Source organism: Balaenoptera ricei, chromosome 2, assembly GCF_028023285.1.
Source record: "Balaenoptera ricei isolate mBalRic1 chromosome 2, mBalRic1.hap2, whole genome shotgun sequence".
NCBI lineage: Eukaryota > Metazoa > Chordata > Mammalia > Artiodactyla > Balaenopteridae > Balaenoptera > Balaenoptera ricei.
In genome coordinates, this window is record NC_082640.1 from 100,742,773 (window position 1) to 100,759,706 (window position 16,934).

At 38.3% G+C, this 16,934-nt stretch overlaps 1 protein-coding gene across 1 annotated transcript in view; it reads right to left on the minus strand.

Moving 5' to 3' along the window:
• CTDSPL2 (CTD small phosphatase like 2) overlaps positions 1-14,425 on the minus strand; it is a 75,158-nt gene extending 60,733 nt beyond the window's left edge. Inside the window, exon 1 of the mRNA XM_059913402.1 lies at positions 14,005-14,425. The gene's annotated coding sequence lies outside the window, so the exon portion shown is untranslated. The remainder of the gene's footprint in view (positions 1-14,004) is intronic.
• Positions 14,426-16,934: the final 2,509 nt, after the last annotated feature.

The following is a 16,934-nucleotide window of genomic DNA, read 5'->3' on the forward strand; positions in this document are numbered from 1 at the left end:
CAAACTAAATCTAAAGCAAGCAGAAGAAAGAAAATAATAAAGAAATAGAACAGAAATAAATCAAACAGATAATTTTTTAAAAAACAATGAAGTCTAAACTTGGTTCTTTGAAAAGAGCAACAAAATTCACAAATCTTTAGAACTAGACAAGAAAAAAAGAGAAGACTAAACCTACTAAAATCATCAATGAAAGAAGTGACATTAATACCAACTTCACAGAAATAAAATGAATTATGAGAAAATACTACGAAAAACTGTACACCAACAAGTTAGATAACCTAGATTCAATGGACACATTTTTAAGAAGACACAACTAAAATGACTCAAGAAAAAAACAGAAAAAGACTCATAACAAGTAAAGAGATTTAATTAATAATAAAAAATACTTGCCACAAAGAAAAGTCCAGGACCAGGTGGCTTCACTGGTAAATTTTACATAAGTTTAAAGAAGAAGTAACACCAATCTTTCTCAAATTCTTCCAAAAAATTGAGGAACACCTCCCAACTCAAAGTATGAGGCCAGCATTACCCTGATACCAAAGTCAAACAAAGACACTACAAGAAAACTACATATCAATATCCCTTAGGAACATAGACAGGAATATCCTCAATGAAATACTAGCAAACGAAATCCAGCGGCTTAATAGAAGGATTACACACCATGACCAAGTGGTATTTCTCTCAGAAATACAAGGGTGGTTTAATATGAAAACTAATCAATCTAATACACCATATTAAAAGAATAAAGGAAAAACTCCACACAATCATCTCAGTTGATACAGAAAAAGTATCTGACCAAACCCAACATCCTTTTACAATAAAAATACTCAACAAACCAGGAGTAGAAGGGAATTCTTACCCAATAAAAGGCATCTACAAAAGCCCCAGAGCTAACATCATACTTCATAGTGAAAAGCTAAATGCCATCCTCCTACGATCAAAAATAAGACAAGGATGTCTACTCTCACTACTTCTATTCAACATTTTACTGGAGGTTCTAGTCAATTAAGCAAGAAAAAGAAACCCATGTCAGAAAGGAAAAATAAAACTATCTCCTTGTAGATGACATGCTCTTATACAAATAACTATAAAAGCAAAAACCATAAAAGGAAAAACTGAATAAACTAGGCCTCATAAAAATTAAAAATTTTCTGTTCACCAAGACACCAGTAAAAAAAAATCAAAAGGCAAGCAACAAACTGACGCAATATTCATAAAACATGTATCTTGTAAAGCACTTGTATGCAGAATACAAAGAAATCCTAAAACATAATGAAGACAAACCAACAGAAAAAAATGAGCAAAAGATTTGAGAAGATACTTCATAACAGCTAGATAACTTGCCACAAGCATATGAAATGATACTCAATATTATTTATCATCAGAAGTGTAAGTTAGAAACATAATAGCATACTAATCCGCACCTACTTGAATCGCAAGAAGTACTGTAAAAAGACTGACAACAATAAATGGTAGCAAGGATGTGGAACAATGAGGACTCTCATATTTTGCTGATGGGAATGTAATTTTGATAAAAGTTGAGCAATTTCTAATAAATAACACATAGCCCTCTGATCCAATAATTTCACTTCTAAGTTTTTAAACAAGAGAAATATAAACATGTCCACAAGGTACTTTTACCAAAATGTTCCTGGCAGCTTTATTTACAATAGCCCCAAACTGGGAACAATGAAAATGCTCAGCAACAGAAAGATGAATATTGTGGGTTTTGTTTTGTTTTTTACAGTGGAATAATAATCAGAAACAGAAAGCAACAATTACTAATATCATCAACAACATGAAAGAATCTCACAGACACTAAGCAATGGCAGACACAAAAGAGTATGCATTTGGTGATGCCATTAATAAGGCAGAGGCAAAAATAATCTAAGGAGAAAAAAAAATTAGAATAAAAGTTGCCTTGAGGAAAGGAAATGTCCTATATTGTGATACGGGTGTAGATTTGTCAAAACTTACAGCTAAGATCTATGTATTTCAAAGCATATAAAATTTACCTAAATAAACACCTGTAAAAAGTTCTTATGAATAACAACCAACCAGGTAGGAGTGGGTGGAGGTATAGATCAAAGAAGACAGACAAAATGTTAATAACTACTAAAACTGAGTGATGGTTATATGGAGATTCATTGTTTACTTTGTGCATATGTTTGATATTTTCCATTAAAAAATAAGAACAACAAAAATCCTGACTATGAGAGCTAATGACAGGGTTCAATACGAGGAAACTGCCGAATAAAGTCAAAACAGAGTAGGACAGGATCAAATGAGAAAAGCAAAGAGAATACTAGAAAAAGAGGGAAAGAGGAACATAAGCTAAGCAATCTCCAGAAAGCAGTCCTCCATATTTTCAAACACTGTAAGAAAACAACAGAAACTTCCACTTAAGCCAAAACCTATCTTTAACCAAAGTTCCTTCTAAAAGTTTAGGAAAACAAATTTCACATTAAAAAGTAACAGAAATCAGACCAGAGCCCAAATAGCTATCATAAGAAGAAGAAAAAAAAAGAGAAGCAGAATAAAATCCCTAATTTCCTCCAAACAATAAAATTACAAAAAGTAACCCCATAAAAACAGATCACAACTATAAACCGCTTCCAAGGAAAGGTTAAAACCACTAATATAAGAACAAATTTAACTGGAATTCAGGGGGTGGGGAGGAAGTGACAGAAGTCAGAAAAAAATTAAAAAGTAAAAAAAAAATTATTTCAAAAATGAAGACTAAAGAAAAAAGAACAAAGAAGTAAATGAACACAACAGATAGAAAAAAGAAGAAATATTTCTAAACATTAAAAAAAATGCAGGGGCTTCCCTGATGGCACAGTGGGTGCCTGCCAATGCAGGGGATGTGGGTTCGCGTCCTGGTCTGGGAGGATCCCATATGCCGCGGAGCAACTGGGTCCGTGAGCCACAACTACTGAGCCTGCACGTCTGGAGCCTGTGCCCCGCAACAAGAGAGGCCGCGACGGTGAAAGGCCCGTGCACCGCAATGAAGAGTGGCCCCGCTTGCCGCAACTAGAGAAAGCCCTCACACAGCAACGAAGACCCAAAACATCCAAAAATAAATAAATAAAAATGCTGGCTTAACTCCTAGAGAGTTTCAAAAAAAAGAAAAGAAAATGCAGATTCAAGAAAAACTGATCAAATATTGAAGAGAGTCAAAGATCAGACACTCAAAAGTATAACAAAAAAACTTTCCAGAAACAGAAGTTTGAAACCACGTATTGAAAGACACAGACATGAGAATAGCAACCCAGAAAGACAAATACCAAGACAGTCTAGTATGAGCTACTAGAACTTTAAATTACTGAATTTTAAGAAATGGGGGAAAAATTCTTTGGACATACAGGTAAGACAGACATAGGCAAACTTTTTCTTACAGAATCAGAGAGTAAATATTTTAGGCTTACAAACCATAGGGTGAAAGTTATATGAAATTCAAATATCAATGTCCAGTGTCCACAGCCATGCTCACTGGTTTCCATATTGTCTATGGCACTGCATAGCATAAGCAGCCAAAGACAATATGTAAATGAATAGACATAGCTGTGTACAAAAACAAAAACGAAAAACAAAAAAAGGGTTTACAAGCACAGGCAGTCAGCCCATGGGCAGTAGTTTGCAGACCCCTGATTTAGGCATGCACTAAGTGACTTTATAATGGACAGAATATGAGACTATTCTAAATTTTTCAATAGCAACGCTTTATGCCAGAAAAAAATGGAGTAACATTTAAAATAAAATAATCAAGGAAAGAACATGTAAACCGGCCTTCCCTGGTGGCGCAGTGGTTAAGAATCCACCTGCCAATGCAGGGGACACGGGTTCAAGCCCTGGTCCAGGAAGATCCCACATGCTGCAGAGCAACTAAGCCCGTGCGCCGCAACTACTGAGCCTGCGCTCTAGAGCCTGCGAGCCACAACTACTGAGCCCGCGCGCCTAGAGCCCATGCTCCGCAACGAGAAGCCACCACAATGAGAAGCCTGCACATCACAACGAAGAGTAACCCCCACTCGCTGCAACTAGAGAAAGCCCACATGCAGCAACTAAGACCCAATGCAGCCCCCTCCCCCGCCCAAAAAAAAGAACATGTAAACCAAGGATTTTATATCCAACAAAAATAACCTGTAAAGGGACTTACCTGGTGGCCGCCTGCCAATGCAGGGGACATGGGTTCAATCCCTGGTCCGGGAAGATCCCACATGCTGTGGAGCAACTAAGCCCGTGAGCCACAACTACTGAGCCTGAGCCCTAGAGCCCGTGAGCCACAAGTACTGAGCCCACGTGCCACAAGTACTGAATCCCATGTGCCTAGAGCCCACAATGAGAAGCCACCGCAATGAGAAGCCCATGTACAGCCCCCCTCGCCACAACTAGAGAAAGGCTACGTGCAGCAACGAAGACCCAATGCAGCCAAAAATAAATAAATAAATAAATAAATTTATAACCAAAAAAAGATAACCTGATCAGCCCCATATTTAAAAACATTTAAATCGCAGGAAAAGTCTCCAACATAGAGAATTCCACACCCAGATAACTTCACTGGAGAATCCTACCAAATACCTTAATAAAAAACAAAACAAACAACAAACTCTTCCAGAAAACAGAAGGGAACACTTCCCAACTTATTTTATGAGGCCAGCATTACCCGACCAAAACCAAAAACAATACATATCAATTGGGCCAAGTACTGATCAGAAATTGCCTACATAATATCTGCAATAGTCTAATTTTATTACCTAAACATAAAATATAAAAGGAAGAGTTTTACACATACACATACAGCCTCATCTTGGTAACTCTACTATTTATGTTAGAAATTAACCATCCTCTAGGTTCTTTAGCACTCCATTACTAGATAAATTCTTTTCCATTACCAGTAAAAATAGAATAATACAAGTAAAGATTGGGAAATGAGTACATCAGGGAAATAAATCTACTACTAATGAATGAAATAGATACAATTTAAGTAGATTACATTACAAAACAAACATAGCAATGGGTGCAACAACATTTTAAGCTTAAGAACCCTAGACATTGGGGGGAGAGTATATAAGGTAAAATATTTCCACTTTTTCAACATTTGAACCAGATCTCATCTCAGGAATAGAAAAAGCTGATTGTTCAGCAATCTAAAACCAAGCAATTAAGTTTGCTTTCTATGTATCTGCAGCCCAGCTAAAAAGATTGGGGGTGGGGGCCTCTTCCAAATTGCAACATTAATTCTTCTAGCTTCTGTATCATCTATAAATTTCAGACTCTCATCCAACAGCTTTCTCAACACTTTCACTCTGCACCTCAAATTCAACTTACCCAAGGCTGAATTCACCTTTCCTATCCCACCCCTATTCCCAAACCTGCTCTTCCTTTTGTATATTTCCTGCTGTATTCTTTTTTTTTTTTTGGCCGCACCGCACAGCATGTCGGATTTTAGTTCCTTAAGCAGGGATGGAACCCGAGCCTCCTGCATTGGAATTGTGGAGTCTTAACCACTGGACCACCAGGGTAGTCTCCCTACTCTTTTTTTTTTTTTTTTTTTTTAATAAAATGAGCTCAGCTTTTTTTTTTTTTTTGGCTGCATTGGGTCTTCGTTGCTGCGCGCGGGCTTTCTCTAGCTGCGGCGAGCGGGGGCTACTCTTCGTTGCGGTGCGCGGGCTTCTCTGCGGGGGCTTCTCTCATTGTGGAGCACAGGCTCTAGGTGTGTGGGCTTCAGCAGTTGTGGCACGCAGGCTCAGTAGTTGAGGCTTGTGGGCTCTAGAGTGCAGGCTCAGCAGTTGTGGCACACGGGCTTAGTTGCTCAGCGGCATGTGGGATTTTCCCGGACCAGGGCTCGAACCCTTGTCCCCTGCATTGGCAGGCGGATTCTTAACCACTGTGCCACCAGGGAAGCCCCCCCTACTATATTCTTAATCACAAGTAATCTGCCTAATCAATCAAGCCAGAAACCATCCTAAACACCTAGTCATTCTTCCTCTCCTTTGTCCCCTACAGTCAATCACCAAATCCTCATGATTCTACCTCTAAAATATTTCTCAGTCTGCCCCCTTTAAATCCATCCTCTGCACTCTACAAATCTGCCTGTTCCCACGAACTCCCTTCAAAATAAAGACTAAACTCTAGCAATATATATAAAACCCTCCAAGATCTACCTCTCCAAGTCTTTTTTCACTATTTGCTGCCTCACTCTTTGCACTCCAGTAATAAGTTTCTTGCCCACACTGTGCTGTATCATGCTTCTGCTTTTCTCTTTACCTCAAACATTCCTTCCTTTCAACTAATTCTTATCCTCATCATTTAAAGCTCAGCCCAAGTATCATGCACCCCAGTAAGTAACCACCCCCACATGCCCATGCCTGTGTAAACTGGTGATTATCTCTCCTTAGCTCTTAACAAATCGTACTGAAATAATCTATTTATATATCTTTAACTGCACTAAACTGTAAGAGTGTTGAAGGCAGAGATCGTATCTGTAACTCCAACAACCCGGTACACATGAAAGCTCAACCTTTGTTGAACTGAAATATAATTTTTCTCATTTCCCTCAAAGAGACAAGAGAACAGGGAAAAAAAATATGTCACTGAAACACAAAATCCTCACTGCAGTAATCAATTCTTGCTCACAAAAAGAGGCCTACAAATAAAACTAAAAATATTCCTTCCTCATAAGATTTCCTTCCTTTTCACAAAATCCCTGACCCCAAGCAATATTTGATGCCAACAATTATGGCTGCAAATTGCCTTGTGTTAACAAGATTATAATAATGATACAAGCATAAACTCAGTTGATAATTCGCTTTTGAGGTCTTGAGTACACAAATTTCTATCAAAACAACAAAACAGCACACTGTATATGAAAGATTCTTAACAAATTATCTAGGACTAATCTAATGTGCATTCTTTCAAACAAATTTTTGCTGAATAAAAGAGAGAAAAGGGAAACAAAAGTGGGCAAAAAAATATGAATAAGAAAATTGTAAAAAGATCACAAATCAAACTTTAAAGGCAACAAAGTCTGGGTTTCCCCATAAAATTTAGGTATATATAATTTATAAATTGCCTATATAAAGAAAATATGCATGCACAGTTCTGGAGTAGGCTCCTGAGGGAGTTACTAGAGGAAGAGCCCCTGGACTGGGAGGTATCAGTCCTGAATCTATCACTAGTTAGCTGTAACACTGATTAGACACTAATTAAGTCATGCAATCATTCTAGCATTTCATTTCCTCAACAGCAAAAGAAGTTATTGGACATCAGATCTATGCATTTTACTACATGTAAATTTTACCTAAAAAAAGAGCTGTCAAAACAGGAGATGAGTCATTAATTAATCTGAGCTGTTTTCATCCTTCTATCACATACAACTTATCTAGAAGCACCCTAATTAAGACCAACACTTACTACATGTTAAAAAGTCTTCAGATGGTTCATCATTAAGGAAACAAAGACTAGACGACCCTTTTAGTCTCCTCTAGCTCTAAATTTCTGAGTTTGTTAATTTATACTCTATTACAAATGGTATCACTACTCAATTTACACTCATGAAAGAAAAAGCTAAAAATCACTGCCTTAGTTGACACCAAACGACAAAAGTATCAGTACCTGTTTTCACTATCTATATTTCCAGTTGAATAATCTGAAATCAACAGGTTCAGATACTACAACTGTCCACTTTTACTCTCCTTCCTTTACTGCCTTCCCAAGCCCTTCATTAAATGACTTTACAGAAAGAAGAGATTTCTTGGTCCCTCCCACTTATCACCTAATAAAAGTCAAAAGTCAACTAGGGCAGGAGGATTAAGTAGAGGAGGATTATATAAAGCATCAACTCCAAGACAGGGAGATTCTTTTCCCTGAACCCTGCCCAACAAAGTGTGTGATAAAGTGGTCTTTTTAGGTTATTATTATGTGATACATAACTTTCTCTCCTTTTTTAAACTAGATAATGGAATTCTTCAAAAACTACTAAATATAAACATAATCAAAAATATTGGGAAAAAAAAAAAACAGCTGCTGTGTTGGGTTGATAAAATTATGGCTCTTTTTCCTCTTAAAGTTTTCTTCAATGACCAACAACCAAAAAAAGAAAAAGTTTTTTCTAAAACCATGATCAATTAATTTTCTCTGGGTTGTTAGATTATTGATGACTAAATGCTCAATGAAAATATGAAATGATTTTTTAAAGATGGCATTATTCAGTTTGTTGATCACTGAAAATACAGCCACTCACACACATGTTTTAAAATACTATTATTAGGACTCCAACTTAAAACTTTGCATGTACTCAGAAGAAATACCATTAGGGCAAAATCAATATTTGTTATGTACCGAATGAGACAGTATGTACTTCTGCTGAGGACAGACTTGTATTTCTCTCACCTAAGCTTTAAGGCAACAGTAATTTGGAGATTGTTCTAATTTCAACTAACTGCAGTAAGTATAATTTACACATCTTGTAAAAAGAAGCATTCTATTACACAGCATGAAAGAAATTCATACCAATAAAACTTTATAACAAAATGTGCTATTTTAGAAAAAATATAGTTATGAATTCATAAGAACTGAGTATTATAATATTCATTAGAAACTTGTCAAAAGCACATGGGAGGGCTTCCCTGGTGGCGCAGTGGTTAAGAATCCACCTGCCAATGCAGGAGACACGGGTTCGAGCCCTGGTCCGGCAAGATCCCACACGCCGCGGAGCAACTCAGCCTGTGCGCCGCAACTACTGAGCCTGCGCTCCAGAGCCCGAGAGCCACAACTACTGAAGCCCGTGAGCCTAGAGCCCGTGCTCCACAGCAAGAGAAGCCACCGCGATGAGAAGCCCACGCACCACAGTGAAGAGTAGCCGCCGCTCGCCACAACTAGAGAAAGCCCGCGCAATGCAACAAAGACTCAATGCAACCAAAAAGAAATAATAAATAAAATTTTAAAAATCATATTAAAAAGCTATTAATGAGATTTAAAAAAAAAAAGCACATGGGAAACCTGTCACTCCAGTGTGTCACTTTTCATCATATTACTATCCTTTCTATGGAATATATATATTCCAATATATGCAATTTTTAAAATTTACAGGAGTAACCTGTATACATGCAAGTTACAATGTACTTATTGGATACATTAAAGAAAATTTGAAGAATAAAAAAGTGAAGTTAATTTTGGCAGAATTTTCCTAAGAATGCTTTTTATTTAAGTAGTTCTCACCAAAATTGGGCAAGGGGAGAGATATAACTACTCCTTCAATAAAAGCTTCTATTTAAAGAAAATTAATTTTATATTCAACTTACTCTCAGGCCAGTAGAAATATGAAACTCTCAGAACACATTAACTTGATAATAAGAAAAGAATCAATGAGATGTTGGCAAAAAGGAAAAACAGTTATTAATTAAAAATCTTTGAGTACCTGAAATAATTTCCTACTATTCTTATTAATACCACCTACCAAAGAAAAACTGATCATTATGATTAAGATAAATCAAAGACAAAAAGTTTTAAGAGTTTTAAGAAGAATTTTTATCTAAATTACTAGTCAAAGATGAGGTAAGATCATAATTCTCTAACAGAAGTGCCCTCTTGTTTGCTACTACTAAAAAGGTAAAATAAAATAAAGTAAAATGGTATATTACCAATGAGGGAAAAATGCATGATTGTTTGAAATGTGATTGTATTTTTCAAATAATTTTTATCAGTACATCAGAAAATTAAAGGATTGTACTGTATAATTATCTTATTTAACAAAATACACTAAAGCAGGTACTTGTAAAGTCAGTGAGAAGGTAATCAATTTCAACTCAATAGAATAATCATATATATTTGGGGAATATGAGGAAGAAAGCAATTATTACTGAAACAAATAATCATAGTTGTTCTCAACTGAAAAGATACTTATTGGTTCTGTATATTTTTCTTTAACAAATAATATACTCTTCTTTTAATAAAATATATTTTGAATTCCTACTTAAACATTACTTTAACTGGTCAACCTAAGAAACTTAAAATATCATGTCATGATGCTAACAGATTCTTAATATCCCTTTCTTATTTATTTTTAGCAATGACTCTGCCTTTTTAGTTTCCAATTTCTCCATATAGAAGTATTTAGTCCAAAGAAAGAAAACATTCTTCCTAAACTATATATAAGCCACTATTACTAAGTATAATCCCAATTATTTCTGAAGTATTCAAGTGCCTTCTATTAGTACAATTTTATGTTTCTTTAATCAAAGTAATAAACACATTTCCTTGTCCTAAAATTATTATAGCTATTATGGAAACCTGACTGCTAGAACCTCAAGTCAAAGCACAGTTGATGATTCATGTTTAATCTAGATAAACTTCCTTTTCTATAATTTCTCTAAATGAATACAGGAGAGCCTATGATTACCATAAAACCTGGGGTCCCTAATATAGTTAACTGGCCTACTGTGACCTTATATTAAAGTTAAGAGACTTTTTATGTAAATATTTTACAACACTTTTTTTTTTCAATGGCATTTAGTGTTTTCCTCCACTCTTTTCTAAAAATACCATACTAAATGGGGACCTGCAGATGAGGTAAATAAACAAAAGGGCAGGCCAAAGCTATAAACCACGTTTGTCCTTAAGGTCCTACAATTCTTTTTGGGACCACACTTAGTCTCACTCCTCATTACTGTCAGTCAGATTCACAAGATTCCCAAAGGACCCCAAGAGGCCCAAGCTTCTCACTATAACTTTACTCTCACCATGCCTTTCTCCCTCAGACAATGTTCCTACATGCCACACCTCTCCTGATCACAGCCAATGCAAAGAAGCTTACTTCTGTGTTTCACTGCCTCTGAACCCTCACCTGTTTGTGGTATCAGCAAATTTATTTGATAAACTAATCTGTGCTAATATTGCCAATAAAAGGCAACAGTTTAAAGTTTTTCTTCCAGAGAATTTGTAATTTTAAACAAAACATTTTAGAAAGAATTCCATAACACAAAGGAGAGACACAGGGGCTTCCCTGGTGGCGCAGTGGTTGAGAATCTGCCTGCCAATGCAGGGGACACAGGTTCGAGCCCTGGTGTGGGAAGATCCCATATGCCGCGGAGCAACTAGGCCCGTGAGCCACAACTACTGAGCCTGCGCGTCTGGAGCCTGTGCTCCGCAACAAGAGAGGCTGCGATAGTGAGAGGCCCGCGCACCGCGATGAAGAGTGGCCCCCACTTGCCGCAACTAGAGAAAGCCCTCGCACAGAAACGAAGACCCAACACAGCCATAAATAAATAAATAAAATTTAAAAAAAAAAAAGAAAAGGAGAGACACAAATAAAGTTTGGCATTGGCAATTCTCAGATTATACCACACAGTCAACCACCTAGTCCACCTATTTGTAATGTAGATCCAATTATAATTTAATACAATTCAAATTAAAAATTAATGTAGTCATAAACCAGTAGTGAATATATGTCTGGCTTAGATGTATGTCTCATGGCAAATGTAAAGTGGAAACTAAAAGTTGTATGGTTTTATCTTAAGTCCCATCTCTGTTAAATCTTCTCACCTTCATAGTAGAGCAAATGACCCCTGTAGCCAATCCAGTTAAAATGGTCAGGTAACCTACCCAGAAGAATCTTAGAGCATATCATATATGAGGTCTTCTTAGTACATTTGATATTTATGACTTAAAGTGTCTTTTGTACTTTATGCTTTCACAACAACTCAGTAAATTACAAATTTAGTTAGATATTGTTTATTCAGACAAACCACTTTTTCTTTATCGCATTAATCCAAAAATCTCCTATGAATGAGATAAATTTATACCATTTTATTCAATCTGCAATTAATTCTATAGTTACAAGTCTAGAGTCTAGAACATCCTTTCTGAACAACAGAGCCAAGGTTTTTTAAAACTCAGAATTGGATGGATTCTGCTATATAATAATCTTGTGAAGAATCCTCTTGACCAGAAATCTCAAACATCGGATCAGCTAGATGAATTTCGGAAAGATAAAACACCCCTAATTCTTAATTTCTTAACAGTGAGAAAAGAATAACCTTACTAGCTCAAATGAAATGTCCAAGAGACACTACATAGAATATTGTAAAACCCACCAATTCTATTTGGCTTTTCTATGCAATCCTATTTAAAACTTCTGTACAGCTACAAGTCCACAAAGGTTAAGGACTATACCACTTAGAGCTTTCACAGCCTTTCAACGTTTACTGGGAAGAATATTAAAAGAATCAAATGAATGAAGAATTAAAACAATTTGGAAGAGTTCTTGAAGACAATGTCTACATACAGTGCTCACTCAGCTATCCGTAAAACAAATTTTATTTAAAACATTAATGCTTCATAAACTACCCAAAAAGATCATTTAAGTACAGATAAAACCTACACTAGACCAATAATTTATTTTACATCCTTTTAAGTCACATATCTGGCCCTATTTTTTAAACAAGTTGACTCAGCAAGTATCCAGTACGCCCTCACCTCCACTTCCCACCCCCTGTTCTTTTGGTTTTGAAGATAAGTATGAAGTTCAACTCAATCCTAAAAGGCTGCTTCACCTAAGAGCTACATTTTGCCTTGACTTTCTTTATGACCTTGGGGGGGAATCTACTAAATGACAATTGTAATAATGTTTGTGTGTTCCTGTTTATTAATGAAATTTAATCCTAATATGCAAACAATAGTGAAGTCTTTTAAACTGAACCTAGAGAGCTGAAAGCCTTTGAGTTACAAACATCAAATGATGTGTAATGTGAACCACATTTTCAAAACTTAATTTGACTAGTTTAAAAAAAAACAACTACAAAGGCCCCAAATTCAACAAGATCGAAAAACAAATTCTGAAAAACACCAACAGTCTCCCTATTACTTCTCTTTATGGACAACTGGTCTGCAATGTGGAAAAGAACAAGAAGGAGGAATAAAAGTAGCTTTAACTAGCCATTTCCTTGCTTTTATAAGAATAACAGCTGGACAACAAACGAAAACTTAAAACTTGGCAAAGAATGGGGAGACAGTATATAAAGAAATCTACAACCTGAAAATTACAAAGATAAATCTATCTTTTAAGTCACTAATTGTATACCTATGCTAGGCAGTAATCCTGGTATTGTCTTATTAGCACTGGAAAGGTAAATCCCTGCCTTGGAGGAACATCTACTAAGTACATTTCATTTCAGGATCTTAGTGCAGTTTACGAGCAGTATCTCTGTAGCTTTCCCTAAGGTACTCTAAAGTGCTTAACATCCTTCACACCTCCAGCCACCACTAAAGTGAGAAGTAAATACAGACGATCTACTTATACAATTATTTACCATGGAATTCTAGTCAAGAATACAAAAATAAGCATCTATACAGGCATTTTATACCCAAAGAAAGTGTAGAATACGAAGTACAGTAAGATTCACCCTTAACTGACCACTACAGAAACCAGAGGCCTTCCACATGGGCTGTTCTTTACCACCACTCTTAATTTGAAAAAGTTAACAATGTCAACTCAACATTTTAACAGTAGACAAATAGAACGTAGTGAAATCTCTTCTTCCAGATCCTCAAAAGGTATTTATAAAAACTGAGATAGAGCAACGCCCTCCCCCCGCAAAAGCACCCTACTAGAAAGAATGAAATACCGAAAACGTCAGACGGGTCAAGGTTAGAAAAGCTGATCTAACCCAATTACCGGGAGGGACCACAGGTTTTGGGACTACGGACGTGAGATCGGGATGGGGGTGGGTAGCAAAGTGAAATCTAACCCCAGAAATCACAACACAGGCCGCAGCCTGAGAGCCGAAGCTGGCGGGAAGTGAGCTCCCTTTCTGTTCCCAGGGGAAAGTCCAGAGAAGAGCGGCTCCACACAGCGGACGTACGAGGCGCCAAAAGTGCGTGCCTACCAAGGCGCCGCAGCCGCTGGAGAACCCGGTTAAGAAGGGGAGGAGATCCCGGCAGACGGCCCTGGAAGAGGAGGACTAAGACTGGGAGCAGCGGCAGCGTCTGGACGAGTGGGATTACCTAACTGTGACGACAGAGAAGTGTCCTCAGGCTCCGGCGATGGTCCCGACTGCGCAACGCGTGGTGTCTTTCCCGCTTAGCCCGCAGCAGCAACAGAACCAGCTCCTTCAGCCAGTCGCCATTTCCCGCCTACCGACCTGCTGCACCGCACGGACGGGGACCCGGATGGAAAGCGGCCTCTCCGCGCAGGCGCTTTGACTTTCTCCTCCCCCTCCCGCCACAATTCCGCGAGGTGGGAGGGAAGGAATGCGGGCAGCCCCAGCGGCCAAAAAAAAAAGCCACCTCCCCCCAACCCCGCAAAAAAAGCCAAAAAAACAACTTTACTTCCGTGAAAAGAGTTAGAGTTCCTGCCGCCGGAAGAAACTCAGGAGCTCGAATTCCTGACAAAAGCAGAACGCGGGGCCCTGGGACGGGATGGAGTAACAAGGACAAAATCTATCAGGCTATGCCAGTCCCTGGGGGATGTTTGTACTTTAGGGGCCTCCGTAGCTGTGTGTAGTGGTCGCAAGGGGAGTAGGGAGTAAAGCGTTGGGAGTGGAGAGGCGGGGACCCGAAGGACGGTTTTTCCTCCCGCTGCTAACGGAACTGCTTAGGCAGAGCTGGGAGGGGGAGGGCGCCCTCGCCCCGGGGGCGGGGCTTAGAAACGCCTAGCGCAACCTGGCGGCTAGGGTTTACTAACCCGGCCTCGCCAGGTGGGTGGAGCCGAGTGGGACCGGGTGGTACTAACGGCTTGGCGCGCAGGAGGAGGTAGTGTGTAGACAGTGCTGCCAGAGGCCAGGTTAAGACGAATCTTTCGTCTTTCCTGGGATCCTGGTGGCCCCTGAAGATCCTCTTTCCACCTCGCTACCTAGAGGGCATAGCAGTTGCTCGTGGGTCATAGAGACCCACGCCACGCGTGTCGGCGGTGGTGCTGCTAAGTCAGATCATTCAGATAAATGGGTTCCTACCTGCAGGCCTGGTCGAAGAGCTGCCAGCCTCACGAGGTGAAAATGTATCAATCCGGAGCGTCCAGTCCTAGCTGAATGGCAGAAAACCAAGCGTAGTGATTGGAAGAGCATTATCTGTCTACTAAAACTCCGGACCACTCTCGTTATTCAATCAAGAAATATTTATTGTAAAACCATAATGGGTTAGGACCATACTACATGCAAGGGATATAACAGTGAACAAGGCAGACACAGACACTGCCTTCCCAGAGTTCACAGTTTATTGAAGAAGACAGACAAGTAAACAGGATTTAAATACCGTGTGATAAGATGACTACAAAAAGGAGTTCTTGACAGGCATTTGTAAGAGCACAGGAGGTCTGGAAAGGCTTTAATGAGATGACATCTAAGTGAGACAGGAAGAGTTGATGTTACAAAAGAAGAGTGTCTAGGTAAAGGAAACAAGAGATGGAAAAGTCCAAATATGAGATTGCGTTGAGCATTTGGGGAAGTTGTTCTGTGCATCGGGGATGGAGAAGTTGAGGGGAAGACAGTGGAGAGAGATGAGGCTGAGAGGTAGGCAGAGAACCTTGTGAATCCGGTTGTTGCTGTTTCAAAGTGTGGAGCAGGTGGGTTGTCTTCTGAAAGCCTTATATTCTAGAGATCCTGTCTGTCAGAGCTCAGAATTCATTTGGATCCTAAATCTTCCTGCTACAAGAATGCTCTGAATGTGACATTTATTGAGAGCCCGTGGTATACAGCATGCAGAACTGGCAACAGTCCACAAAATAATAGGTTACTGTAAAACTAATTGAAAATCAACAGATAATTACTAATTATCCAGTATGTATTATGGAAAGCAATAGAATATAAAGTAAACAATTACCCCAATTGATTACTAAAATAATTATTAAATCAGGTTGAAATTGGAAATATTTCTGAAGAAAAAATTCAAGTAGTAATTGTTTCAAGCCTTCATTCCTAAAACTTAAGTAAAATATGCTATTTACAAAGCGCATTTATATGCATTTTGATTCTTCCAACAACTCTGAGAGATAGGTAGGTGATATTAGTCCCCCCATTCTTTAGTTGAAGACACTGAAAAATTTTTTTAAAGGGAAAAACGGATACCTTATCCAAAGACAAGTGCAGTCAGCTAGTAAGAAATACAATCAGGATTTAAGTCCTCCTCCTGCTCATTACATCACGTCCTACTGTGTCCTATGACAGTGTTACTATTGTTAGATGTTAAGTTTAGAAAGGTTACTGGTAGTAAGCCTAAATGCTTTTGCAATTTATTTAACATTTTAACACCGTTTACATCCAGCGGTCACTTTCTGCTAGCCTTTTTTTCTGCAGCATCTAAAGATCAAATGAGATTATTTATGGTGTTTTCCTTTCCCCTTAAATGGTAGTTGTTAATGTCATTAAGCTTCAATAACAACCCTGTCCGAGATTTTAGAATAAAATAAAGGTTTAAAAATATGGACTTTAAAAAAAGTGTGAAGTATATTTAGATGCAAAGCATTAACCATAGGAAAAAAAATAATGCAAAAAACTAGTGGCATGTATCTGTTTTTTGTTTTTTTTTAATAAATTTATTTATTTATTTTTGGCTGCGTTGGGTCTTCGTTGCTGCGTGTGGGCTTTTCTCTAGTTGTGGCGAGCGGGGGCTACTCTTTGTTGCGGTGTGCAGGCTTCTCATTGCAGTGGCTTCTCTTGTTGCGGAGCACAGGCTCTAGGCACACGGGCTTCAGTAGTTGTGGCTCGTGGGCTCTAGAGCACAGGCTCAGTAGTTGTGGTGCATGGGCTTAGTTGCTCCACGGCATGTGGGTTCTTCCCGGACCAGGGCTCGAACCTGTGTCCCCTGCATTGGCAGGCGGATTCCCAACCACTGTGCCACCAGGAAAGCCCCTGTTTTTTTTAAAATTTAATTTAATTTATTTTTTTATACAGCAGGTTCTTGTTAGTCATCCATTTTATACACATCAGTGTATACATGTC